We start from the raw sequence: 13,917 nt of genomic DNA on the forward strand, positions 1-13,917 counted from the left end.
CCAGTTTCCTATACACTAAGGGAACAGGAAACTGCTGTGTAGTGTTTTTCTAACACCTCCATGGCGATGCCCACGAGCTGCTCAGCAATTCCGGCTGTGATCCTGCAGAGTGCCTGGGCAGGGTGGTTCTCTGCATTCCAATTCTATCAGTTCAAAGAGTAAACTATAATTCCAGGCAAACGTGAGAACTTCAGCTGCAAGTACTGGTTAAGAACTAGCAGCCTGTATTCATTTCATGGGAATTAAGCTACACTAAAAAACAGTGTTTAATGACAATAATCTTTCAGCTCACACTTGCCACCCCCAAATACATTAACACCCACAACCTACCTACCTGCAGCCCACAAGCCCTTACAAAATGCCTCAAAACAAATGCAAAGCTTGCTCGGCGGGGCACTCCACACTTCTCAAGCAGCACTAATTACAAACACGTAAGGCAGATACTTCTCTGGAGACGGTTGGTGGTGTGATGCCTCTGTCCCTCACAGAGGGGATGGAGAGACAGGCCCAGACTGCTGAGATCAGGGCATGATTCCACAGCCACGAGAGCGGGCATGCGGCCTCCAGTAAACCTTGCTAACCACTCCAAGCATTTTAACTAAAAGAAGGCACACTGAGCTGTTTACTACAGAGTGCACAATAAAACCCTTCAGAATCCATCCCCTCCTTGAATTATGCACGAAGAAGGCAGAGCTGACAGCTTGTAGCAGAGCAGTGGGCCACCATGACCGCAGCCACGTAACAGGCTGTGTCACCGTGCACATGCTGCGCCAAGCCGGCGGCAGCAGCTCCTTGGGCTGAACCGCACAGGGCTCCCCATCTGCACACTGTGTGCTGTGAACAAATCGAACTGCTCAGATAATTTCAGCAGGTTTAGAAATTGAAAAGTATTCCTTGTCAGGTGTGTGAAAGTAGGCATGTGATTAACCATTTAATTATCGGATGCTGTCACTCCAAGAGGATCACTGAGCTGCTTGCCTGCACAAACAAGTCTGGACCTCACATCCCACAGGAGACTCCTGTCGCAAATTAACAGGAAGCACATAATGAGAACTGCATACCTACAGCACCATGAGAAGCGCAGAAACCCAGGAAGATGAACCCAAAAAAACTGCAGCAAAGGAGACGATGAAGAATTTAAATCTCTGGTCATGTAGACGGCGGAGCTTTCCTCAAGCAGATGGGTGATGCTCAGATTAGCAAGGTATTAAGGAAAGCATGGGAGTAACACCAGTGAGGTGCTGCTCAAAAATGACCAAAGTCTGACCTGCCTGTCCTGGCTGCATTGGTGCCGACCGCAAAGCCGCAGCTCCTCTGGCTTGGGGGAAAGGAAGGGAGCTGGCAAGGAAAGCAGAGCACAGTTGGAAACGGCCTCAGCAGCTCAAGCCAAAAAATGAACAGCAGAGCAGGTAACGAAGCAGCAGCCATGGCAGAGAGAGCACTGCTCCTCCGGCAGCAAGACATAGAAGCCTCAGTGGGAATAAGCCCTTCTGTCAGGTAAACAATCAGGATGGAATACTGCTACTGCTTGTCTGAGTAAGCAAGCAAAACAAAGGAATATTGATAACGCTGGTGTTTCTGACACACAGGATCCAGAAGTGGGATCACCTATGCGGGGGGATCATCCCTTGTGGGGAATCTCTGGCAAGATGCAGCTGAAAGCAGCACCCAGAGGGAGCGGTTACCAGCTCAGCAAACACTGACCCAGTCATATCTCAAGCCTCCATGCGCCATCTAGCACCATGCTGCTGGCAGGGACACCTCCCACAGTGCCTTCCTTGCTGCAAAACACACACAGTGCTCCCTGTGGACGTAAGGGACACACATACACGAGTATTTTAGCTGCCTGAACAGACTATTTTAAGAACACAGATTGAACAGGGGCCAACCTGATACTGCTGCTGTTCTGACCAATGCCACGTTCAGCCAGTCCTGCTCTGAGGGACTGCTCCTTGATCTGTGCTCTGGCAAGCATCCCATAGCTAGATCTAGCAAGCGAAAAGAACATTCTTAAGATCTTGCAAAGCTGATAAAATACGGTATTTTAAAAGGAGGTCATAAAAAAATAATCTTCCATGTAGAAAGATTGAGAAAATTGACAAGCATTCCCCTGGCACTGGCCGTGCTTCTCATGCAAGCCATACAGACATTTCAAAGTGCTGCTCGGACCGCTAAGGAAAGAACTGCACTATTTTAGAAGAGATAAGATCAGGTACTATCAAATCTTCAAACGAAAAGATATTAAACAGTGACTGCAACATGCATCTGGAGTTTGCTTGGGCTTTTTTTTGTTTTGGTGGTTTCTGTGGTGGTTGGGGTGGGGCTGCACATGCAAAGACTGCAAAGAACATAAACTCATATGAAAGTTGCTTTTAAAAGCAAGTATGTTGTTATCTGTTCTCAGGCACTCCAAAGACTCCACTGGCTCTGAATATACTTCCGTTCACAAATATTTAATGTGGGCAAGGGTACCATTACCAAAGTACCATGGCGTAAATCCCAATGAAATATGTACCTCACCCCAAGTTGCAGTACCACAACAGCACTAAAAAAAAAAAAAGGCAACCAATTACAGGTTTTATTTCATGTCATCACTGAAATAATGCAGGGACTTGATTTGATTCTGAGAAAAACTGGTGCTGGTCTGAATATTCTTGAGCAGCTGAACTACCGAAGCCTGGCAGCATCTGAGAGGCAGCATACAGGATAACCCTGACCACAGCAGGGAGATGGCAGCTCTGGGCTCACTGTTCAACACACTGCTCACTGCAGGCACCTTACAGCACAGCCCAATAGTGAAACAGCATCTTCCATCAAGCACAGGCAAAACAAGAGAATTTTGCATTCCCATCTGCCTCACTGGAATTTCTTGCCCTGCCCAGAGGCACAACAGGATCCGCAGGAGATGGGCAGTGCAGAGCAGCACTGGAGGCTCCCCTCATTTTCTGGATGAGCAACAGGGAGGGATGAATGTTTACAAAGTGTCGGGAGATCCTGGGAAAGAGCAGCATGACCAGCAGGAAGGACAGCACATATAAACAGCACCAGGATAAAATCAGGAAGCTTACTTCACAACTTCACTAAAAGCCATTTTTTGCTAAGTAACCGTCTTCCTTGCACTCTTTGTTAAATAAAATATGAAGGGCAGGCAGGGACGTAAAATATACATGTATGCACTTATATAAGTGGTAGGCCCTGCTATCATCGGTGCTGCACAAATTGTTGATGACAGTGGGACGTATGTCTCCGACAGAGGGCACAAACCTCAGGGTCAGTCAGCAAGCAAGCAAGTTCGATACCAACAACTGTTGCATCCTGATTAACCTTGGTGAATCCAGATTCAAACAGACACTAAAATTAGCAGAAATCTCTCTGCTCTGTGTATTATCTAGTCAGGCCAAAGAGCTGAAATGCAGAACCAAGCCTCAAGACAAATATCATCAGATGAAGGATTTGTCCCAGATCACTGGTATTACTTTTTTTTTTTTTTTTAAAGCAGAAGACTGACAAATAATTCAGTGCTCACGTTTACAAGCACATCTTCTTTCCCTTCTTGCATTTCCAAAATTTGTTTCAAATTTTGCTGACACCTCCAAGTTCAGTCATGAAAATTAACAGCATCCCTCCTTGCAAACAACATTTCACCTTCAAAATTAGAACACGAGGTTAAGTATTTTCAGATTATCTTCTCTGTACTTGCAAAGGGGACTTTCCAGAGGCTTTTAATTTGCAGCCAGACAAGCAAGTTCTGGATGAAGACTGTGCTATGCTGTCCCAGCAGCTTCTCTACATCAGGACATCCAAAGGTCCAAGACAGAAGCGTGAAGGTCTTTAGGAGACCCCACACTACTCCTTCCCTCCATACTGGACTACAGAGCACAACAGCTCCCTGCTGCAGCTCCAGAACTTTAGGTCTGTCCCGAGCCACATGTCAGCCTGCAGCTGCCTCTTCCCTGATTACTCAGATGCTCAACAGAACCAAAGTCGTCTTCATACCCTGAGTGACCTCTGAATATAAGCTTTCATGTGGAGTGGAAAAAAATAATCCTTCTGTTTACCTACTTTGAAAGGGACTTGGAGACAGGAGTTCTTTCTTATTCCAAAACACTTTTCAAAGCACTATGTAAAGCCACGTTTATTGATACAGACCCATGATGTATGTTTGATGGCTGGACTAGATGATCTTAGAGGTCTTTTCCAACCTTAACAATTCTGTGATTCATCAGAAGAGCAAGCTGAAATGCATTACGCTGTAATATAACAAAATAAGGAAGAAAGGCAGCATTCATTCCAAACTGAGACCCAGACAAAAACAGTGGGTGCTCATGTCCCCTGGAGCTTTTTACTTCCTAATTTTATTTCTAACCAGCAGCAGCACCCACTCTCTCCTCCCCCCTTTCACTATTCTCTTGCAGTTCTCCACGAAGCCTACCTACCTCCTCTTTCTTTCCCTCTTTCAAGGGTTTTCAAAGGAAGGAGACTAACCTGAGAGGATCTGGAAGACTGTAAACAAACGATGGTCACGTTCAGCAGTGAGCTCCAGCCGCTGAAATGAAAGGCACAGCAGGCTCTGTAATCACTCAAAATAAACTCCTCTGACAGCAGCTCCTGTGCTGACCGCTCTGCAGACTGTTACAGAACATTAAGCACTAACAGAACTTTTTCCCCAAATAAATCTAATTTGGTAACAGGGCTTTCAGTTTGACTAACTCTGAATTATTGGATCTATTCTTTTCCCACCCTTCCAAGTTGCAAAAACCAGGCCACTGTACAGAGTGAAAAACCTTGCAAATAATCCCTTTGCTAAACAGCTGTAATTTTATTACATGGGGAAGATAATCCTACCATTGAAAAATACTTACGGTTTAGGAGACGGTTGTTTATGTAAGTTTAGTAACTCAGAAATCAAAACAGGCGCAAAGTTTTCTCCTGGCTGAGGGATTACTCTGGCCTCCTGGAACAGCTTCTTCGTTTCTCCAAAACACAGCCCCATGCAAACAGCTGCAGTTTCAGAACAGATAAGCTGTGCAAGGAGAACCCTGAAAACAAAGAAACCTTAATGCAGCTGAAAGTTGCTTTGAGTTCTCATTTTGAATTTGCAGTAGAGTATTTGCACCTCCTAGCTTCAGTGCTTCCCAGGATCAGGTACCCTCCTCTTCTGAAACAACTCCCCATTATCTCTCTTCAGCCATACTAACACAAAATACAGTTCCTTGAGGCTTGCTTAAGCCAGATCTTTGTATAGTACTGCACACAACCCCTGTACAGAGGGCTGAACAATGCCAGGGCTCTGCTGCGGATTTAGGTTGGGTGTTACAAGTTCAAACAGACAAACAGTCTCAAAAAAGCTTCTCAGATCAAAAGCAAAAAAAAAATTGAAGATGCAGAAGGAGTTAGAAATAACATGGAAAAAAGCAAACAAAAGACTAAGAAATTGAAATTGAAGATGCATCAAAAGTAATCTTCCTAGCAAATCTTCATCGTAGCTGCTTAACACTCACTAGCCACAAAGCATTAGCTTCCCCAGTTTAAATAAACTGGGTTAAACTGAGTTAAACCTCACAGTTTCTAAAAATTAAATCTAACAACACTGTCATCTTTACTGATGAAAAATCTACTTGCCTTCTAAAGGGATCTTTTTAACAGTATTATGTGTACTGCTGGTTACAAGAAACTGCCCAGTACCAAGGGAGAAAGCATCCTGAAACATTTTGAAGCTTAAATGAATAAAACTAGCTGCTTGAATGAAGAACTCTCATCCAGAGGCTGAAAAGAGAAACTTCAGTTCTTAAAATTCACTTGAAAACACAGAATTTGACTTGGTACAGAACTTCACTGAGTTCTAGACAGGTTTTTCTCTACAGCTGTATGTACATGACCTCCTGAAAAGAATAAATACTATTTGTCTCCAAATTATTTGTCCAGGCAAAGTGTTACATTACAGGATTTCCAGACTAAGAATTATATAGCTAAACATTATTAAGATGTGTTGAACTAAATGTTTTTCCTCCACATCCCATGCAGCAAGAGAGCACTTGGTGCAGCGCACCTGCTGTACCAAGCATGTGGAATAGCCCTGAGTATTCCCTCTTATTTTGGCACCTAATTGGACGTTTTGCTCGTTACTGAGAGAGCTATAACACCCGGAACTCAGCTGAACCAAAAAGCAGCTTGAGAAATACCACTATTCTCAAGACTGACCAACACAGGACTAAAAAAAACCCCAACCAACCAACAACAAAAAAAACACTAAGCCCCAAAGAATGATGACAAAAAAATAAATAAATCAGAAAACAAACTTTCTAGTGAAGAAAATTATGGGTTTCCTCAACTGGCCTTTGTCCTTATTTTAGAAAGGCAATAGAAAATATACTCAGTTACAAGGACCAGTGGAAAGTATAAAGACTAGATAGAAAGAGAGAGTGAAGAGCTGCTGACAGGACACCATATAATGGAAACTTTCTAAAAGCAATACTTAAGAAGTATGCAGCCCACAATGCACACAATATATTCACCACTGGACAGCCTGTTGGTCAGCTTTCTCCTAATGTTTCACATGCCTACTGTGCAATGAAGTCTCTTACAAATGTATAATACCATATCCAGGCAGAACACATTCAGTAAGTGAAAGTAAGGCCCCAGTACTTTTCAAATTTTTTCCAAACTACTCCAATAAACCTTCTCCATAAACTATAAGAATATGAGCACTACAAACAGCAAAGTCAGACTCCTCAAAACTTTTAACTTAAATTGCACAGACCAACACAAAAACTAAATGAGCTGCACCTCGAAAGAGCCGCACGCGTGCTGCAGCTGCTTTCACCCCAAGCTGAGCATGCTGAGAGCCACCAACACCAATGCCAAGCATTTGAGATGCTCACCTGAATCCATCTCCTGCACACCTCAGGTTACCTGTTCCAGCAGAGTTAAACAGTCCTCTTGCAGGCACTCAGATCGCCTCCCCTCCATCCCTACATCCACACCCTTCTCTCTTTTGTGATCGCATGGTGGAAAACTCCTATTTTCCTGGCTGGGCTTTCTGCTGGGGGAGGCAGCCAAACCAGCTGCGCAGTCACACAAGCACAAGCAAGTCCTTCCCCTCTCGGTGGCAGCAGCGAGTCATCAGAGCAGCTCAGCTGAATGCTGAAACTGTACCTTGTGTTTCCTAATCTCCCCTTCTAATTTTAACTGGAGTCATTCCCCCCCTTTCCGGCCATGCAGGCAGCTGCAGAGAGCAGCTGGCGACAATGGAGCACTCCGTCAGGCCAGTTTTCCTGGAAAATGCCATCCAAAGCCCCACAGGAAGTGCACGAGGAGCAGCTGATACGCTCTCCAGTGCTCCCCTGCACAAACAACTCAAGATAGCTGAAACTGGGCTATCTTCCCTCTCTCTGTCCTTCAGGTCTTGTGCCCAGGACAGCTGAGTGCCGCTACCCTGCAATCCAAAGGACTGCTGCTCTACTACTGCAGCTCATGTAAAGCAGCACCTCTTATTCCTAAAAAATCCAAGCAGAAAGGCACAGACAGATACTTAGAGAATCAGCTCACAGGATAGCCAGCCCCTTACTCAGCTGCAGAAGAACCTGAACCACCTGACAGAAGTGGGACATAGGGCTGCAGGTCCCACCCACTGCTCAAAGGTTTGAGTTCTCCTCCTTCATGTGCCCCAGTATTAGGCATAACACACGCAAACCCTGAATTCTCTCCTCGCATAGCAGAACAGCTTTAAAATGATTGGCTTTAAAAGGACCTGTAAAGTCAGCCAAACAAGGAGAGCACTTTCCTTTGCAGCCAGAGCAAAGGAAACCTCTGCAAGCTGACGGAAAGCGGGAATGCAGAGAACAGGCTGTGCAGGGTGCCCAGCTACGTGGAACAGCACAAAGTAGGCCTTCCGCTTCAGGCTGGCTGCAAGCGAGACACTTCCAAGCTGGGCTCTCAGAGCCTTACTAGGAGCATGTGCTTCCAGGAGAGAAGTGGAAACCAGGCAGGTCACCGGCCTACGGAGGCCTGGCTGAGAGCTCAGCATCTCAAAGGGCACAACTTAGTGAGAGCAAGTTAAAAACACTGATTCTGGCTCAGGGAGCTCCAGAGTTCAGCTGCACGGCTTCAGCCATGCATGCTTTTGGAAGTGGGCAGTTGGAACAGTTTGCAGTTGGAACAGTTAGAGTCCTTTCTGAGCTGAGCCCTTTTTCTTTCATCCTAACAATCACAAATACAGAAAATGAAGCTACTTTTACTCTTCTCCATTTAACATGTTTTTGTATGTTACCTGCTACCTACAGTACAAATTGTTTGAACAAAATAAGCTTATTGGAAATTTCACTGATAGAATTTAAAGCATATGCGGACAGGACAAACAGATAAGAAGTATCAAAACATTGGAGAAATCACTTTCTTAAATGCTTGCAAAACAGAAGTCAGGCAAACCGTGTTGTGGATTTAAGCATGGCAAGGCGCAGCACCTAGACAGCTCAAACTGACAGATTCAGTCCACTTGGATTCTAGGAAACAAAGTCACTAATCAGATCAGCCCATAGCCATTTATTCATTTAAAACTAAGCTTCATTACTGAGTCACAGTACTTACGGGCAGCTGAGAAATGCTGGCAAAAGGTGATGGGACTCAGCGGGTGCTCTGTGGCTGCTCTTGACCAAGGAGTGAAGCCTCACGGTGAGCATCCAGCCCTGCCAGGAGATCTGAGAACTGTTCCCACTACCCAGACAGCAGCAGCCCACAAGGGCATGCTGCACTTACTGCTGTGGGGATAGCTACACATCTTTATCGCTCTTTTCTGCAAAACCCTTCCTGGCCTCCAGTTACTTCAACAAACGGACAGGACACGGATTTCCCCATCCACCCAAGGTGCTGCAGAACATTCCTTGATTGCTCCTGTGACATAAAAATGTTACCTACCTATAGTTCTTCCAGCACAACAGCAACATTTAAGTGAACTTGACTGAAAGCCTGGCTTTCCCACTCTGCCTTACCTTCCAAATCCAGTTTGAGGTGAGGGCCGTGTGCCTTGGCACAGGGAAGGAGGTGTCCCTCCTGTTCCAAACCTGGACTAGGTCGCTTTCCCAACCAGAACAAAAAACATGCCAGCAGAAAACGCCTGCGCTGAACAAAGACCTGCAAATCACTCTGCTTCTTACCTCCTGGAAGAAGGGAATTTTAGGGGAGAGGAAATTCTCTAGCGGTGTTTGCAGGCATTGGGACCTCATGTTAATGATTTACCCAATAGCGTTGGATACCTGGTTTATTCTTATCTACCTTCCTGCCTCAATCTGCATAACCAAATAAACTGGCAGATGAGGAAGGGACTTTAAACAGAGGTGAATGCCTCAAACCTCACTTATCCTACCCTGGTTTAAAAATAGATTCCATTTGTGTGTATGTGTGTGTGTATCTACACACACACACACACACACAAAATCAATGCCTGGAGGTCTCCTCAGTGTGTATAAACATATGTCTGCATACGCAAACCAACACCCAACGATGGATCTGCCCAACCTCATCCCACTTCCACAGAGAGATTCTGGAGCAGAATTACCTGTAGATGTCTTCAACATCACTCTATCAGCATGAATTCTGTAAACCCCTCCCACTGAGCACATAGATGAGAAATTTCAGAACTAATTACACGGCACGCTATAGGTCACGGATTCCTTATTGCACAAATGACACCATGTCTACCTGGGTCAATACACACCAACAGAGCAGAGGACAGCAGCCAACTTAATAAATCACTTCTGACAAGGAATGCATTCAAATTTGACCAAAACACTCCTTCTTGCTCCTGTTAGTCTTAACTTTGTGCTGTATTTTCTTAGCCACCTATGGCTGCACGGGTTTTGAGTGCAGAAGGCACAGAATGCAGCCAGCCCTGGCTGTTCTCCCATGGCTGAAGTGGGGCTACGAGGAGGACAGCTGGATGACTATTGCAGGTAATTAGGAGCGAGCTTTTGGAACACCTTTTAAACATGTTTAATCATTATGCATTTAAATATTGCAGGTGTCCAGGTAGATGCAACTTAATATCACATACAGCCCTAAACAAATTAAAAGATATATGCTTAATGAAATTTTCCAAAGTTCTTGAAAAGCTTTTTTGTTTTTTTTTAGTTGTCATTTTTCCCTTTTCTACAGACTTTGGCCAGGACAAATTTAGACAAAGGGCTACTAGGGAGGACAGCCTGAAGTGGTTCCTTCCAAAGGATGGAACATGTATGAGTCGTGCTTCCAGTTAAGCGGCTGTTGCTTTGCTTCACATCTACCTTCCCAAGCACTGCTGTGGATGATGATCACCACAAAAATCCCTGAAGTCAGCCACAGAGTGTGTGCCCATTTGTCCCTAATCAGGAGATGAGCTGTGTGACAGAATGCTAGATCTGAGGCTGATTGCTGGAACTTCAAGGAATGTCTACTACCGAGCTTCAGCATGAATGTTTCTTTGTGGCTCCAGCAGCACTGACACCGGCTGGGGAGCATCCTTCCTGAAACCTGGCTGGGGAAAGGCGTTCCTTGCCCTGACATCTTAAATCTGCCTGAGTGCTAAAAGCAAAAGGTCACATCAAGTAGATTATGTTGAGTCACCTCCTTCCATACTCATCAGAAAAGAAGGTACGTACTACCAGATGAAATCCAGCACCAAAGGTGGGAAGTAAAGCCTAATGGAAGTAACAGGTCCTACCCACTCACACCGAGGTGACCCAACCCAAGTCCCAAGCACTGCAACACAGATGAAGGAAAACAGTGGTGTGGTACAACCTCTTTGTTGATCACTTCCCAACTTGAAATACCAGGAACTTGCAACCTTTTCTGCAGGTGTGGCATTCACAGGTGACAACACTACCTCCAGCTGAGCCACAGGCATTGCCAAGAAACAAAAAGCAGAGAGCTATTTCTATAAAAAGAGAGAAGAATGACCCAGAAGCCTAACTCACTGATAAAAAGAGGTAAGCAAAACCAAAATTTAAAAGTAACTGGTAAAGAAGAAGTAGCTTAAAGATGAGATAAGTCAGTTTTTAAAGGGCTTCCCCTTAAATTACTAAGCAGCACTCCTTGCAAAGAAAGGCTTTAATGAAGCAGCTACATTCCTGCCTTTTTAGGACACATTTTACGGGGCCCAGCACAAACGCATGTATCTTGCTGGCTACCAAGGACCACCATCAACACAACACAAATGCAGGTATGAGCTCAGGCTGGTTCTGTATTTCTAGGATCATCATCTACCAGAGAGGTCCCATTCAGATCGCTACACATGAGCAACATAAATCCCTACATTCACCACACATATCTCAGAGAGAAAGTATCCCAAAAACCTCTTAAGCATTGTTTTTTTCCCTTTAAGTAATCTGATTCTGGTCACTGATGCAACAAATCAGCAAAAACATGCTACAGGAACCATAAAGAAGTTAATCACATCACCATTTGCTTTAAAACACTGCATTCAACAGTAGTTTGAGGACATATTTTGAAGCAACTTGAAATATATAGCCCATTTTCTTCAAAGTGAAGTTTTTTGGTATTAACTACAATGTGACTGCCTGATTATTTGAAAGGAAACATCTTACTGTACTCAAGTACTGTTTGCTATGAGCTTCAAACCCTCTCCTTCATTTAGCATTTAGTACCGCGATGTGCCAAACAGCCCTCACCAGTGGGAAACTGCTGCCTATTACTCTGCTTCAACATTTCATCCCCAGAACTAGTGACCTAGTTTACAGTAAACCCTCTGTGCAATCTGTAGCACAGATCTCTCCAGAGATGCTATGAATGCAACAAACCTCGTCTCCTCAAGCTTTTAGCTCCAAGGTGGGTTTTTAAACCACTTTTCCTAAGCTGAAATGCCTTTATAGCAAACACAAAGTTGAGGACATTGCTAAGTTTCAAAGAGCTTTGAAGGATTGTTCAGCACTCTCAGCTTTAGGACCCAGAAATGAAGTACTTCTTATTAATGAGGTAAAAATCCACATCTCTAAAATAAAGCTGTTCTGGCCATCACTGCTCCACCCTTCTGAGGGGTTTCAGCCAGCAGATGTGTATATTCCTGCTTGATATAACATAATCTTAAATAGGCTAGTAGGTAAAAAAAGACAAGTGCAGTGGTCCACCAAAAAAAAAAAATCCTATCATTTTTCCTAATGAGTTTAAAGAGGAAAATCCAAAACTACTTCATCTGTATTACAGCATTAACAGCCATTACCACTTCTGTGAGTGAAGCAGTTAAGAAAGGACATTTACTTTTGGAACTGAAGAAAGCTCATCAAATATGCCATAATTGGGTTCTGACATATACCAGAAGCATTAATTAATACCTCGTAGAATTGCAAGTCCACCTTTCAAAGAAACTTCCATAACTGCCTGGTTAAATATTTAGCTGTATCCAACACGACAAGTGACTCTGGAAGCCCATGAAACACTGATCAGCTCCAGCAGTTGTGTTTCCAGAGAGGAACGCTGTGTCATACAATGTGTGACTCATGGAGCAATGTCCAGAGGAAATCACAATTTTGTTTCTCTCCCTATAAAAAACTCAACCTGCTTTTTAAGAACCACCTTACCCGAACAGAAATCCTTCTGCCAACAGAGAAGCTAATTTCAGCTTGCTGGAACACCTGTGCAAGAGCAAAGGTGTATTTTAAATCATCAGCAAAAATGACAGTCTCACACAGCCTGCCACCAAACCAGAGCCACCTGCAAGCTCAGCTGAAAGCTTTCCCTGCTGCTCCACCTCCAGAGGGGCACTAGGGAAATACATCGCGCTGCTAACACGTGGCTGTACTCTGACCCAATGCCTGTTTTGCAATCCCCAATGCTTTGGCTGGCTGATCTGTCCCAGGGCAGCTCCGCAGCCTCTCCCTCCTGCATCCGACCCTGCACATGGTCACAGGACTCTACTGAATTGTGATGGCTCAGAGGGATCGCAAGCACCCATGCTCCTTGTGTGCTTGCAGTGACAGAGCTGTAAAAAGCTCAGCAGAAACACCAGTGGGATCCCCACAAACCTGGAGGTCTTTCAGGCCACGAGACCTTTCACTGCAGATAAAATGAGCACGCTGCTAGCCATGCTGCTCTTTTCAAACTCACCATTACAGCTAATGAGACATTTGTCACTGGCAGTGAGTTTTCCACCTGTGACTCCATCCCACATCCACACCTACAGCCCCCAGCCTGTCAAGCGCCACTCCTATTCTCCATCCACTTATTTTATTTCTGAGAATTCTTATTATCCAGGTGTGTCCAAATCATCTGGCTGAAGAAGTAACCACAGGGGAATGTCAGTTTGGTTTCGCTGTTCCAAAAGCAAAACCTCAACCCAGATGCCTCTGTTATAGGCACCTAACAGTTCATTTCTTCACCAAATACTGTAATGGGACACATCGATTTTTCCATCAAAGAGCTATTAACATAGTTCTTTTGTTATCTGCCCTACATCTCACTACAACCCTGCTGGTTCTGTATACCAGCAGTCTGGCACATAGCAAGTGCTCTGGCTTCTGTAAAGCCTTTGACAGAGCAAGCTGTGTTTGCCTTAATCAGAAACACGGCATGTAAGGATGGAAGGCAGCTGCTGCCATCTAGGAGCAGTAAAGAACCTTTCCAAAAAGCGGCCTCACTGATCTGAGTCAAGGCTGGCTGAAACAGAGCCAAAATGGCCATACTTGGGGCTTATGCACAGCACTGCAAGGCAAACATTCTCCTTTCAGAAAATGAAGGAGTTCATACTGAACACACATTTCACTAACGCACAGAACTGCTGGCTCATAGGCCTGCCCAGCAATCCCTGTTTTAAAACAGTGGGATCTGAAATTGTGTTAATGCTGGCTTCTACGCAAAGAAGGGACAGAAAAGTGAGAGACAAGTATTTCATCTCCTCCGATTTCCTCTATTCTTCAGCAGCAGCGCCACACC

At 44.6% G+C, this 13,917-nt stretch overlaps 1 protein-coding gene across 7 annotated transcripts in view; it reads right to left on the reverse strand.

The window, feature by feature from the left end:
• Nucleotides 1–13,917, reverse strand: part of SGMS1 (sphingomyelin synthase 1) — an 80,190-nt gene that overhangs the window by 25,542 nt on the left and 40,731 nt on the right. For 3 of the 7 annotated variants that reach the window (XM_021381808.1, XM_021381811.1, XM_021381809.1), the window contains 2 exons: nucleotides 4,863–5,039; nucleotides 4,486–4,546 (listed from right to left, as the gene is read on the reverse strand). The exons of 2 other annotated variants lie outside the window; for them this stretch is intronic. The gene's annotated coding sequence lies outside the window, so the exon portion shown is untranslated. Of the gene's footprint in view, nucleotides 1–4,485; nucleotides 4,547–4,862; nucleotides 5,040–6,881; nucleotides 7,126–13,917 lie in introns of those variants that run through there. 2 more of the 7 variants (XM_021381810.1, XM_021381815.1) reach the window with 2 other exon arrangements.

The sequence above is a fragment of the Numida meleagris genome, unplaced genomic scaffold, assembly GCF_002078875.1.
Source record: "Numida meleagris isolate 19003 breed g44 Domestic line unplaced genomic scaffold, NumMel1.0 unplaced_Scaffold119, whole genome shotgun sequence".
In the NCBI taxonomy this organism is placed as follows: Eukaryota; Metazoa; Chordata; class Aves; order Galliformes; family Numididae; genus Numida; species Numida meleagris.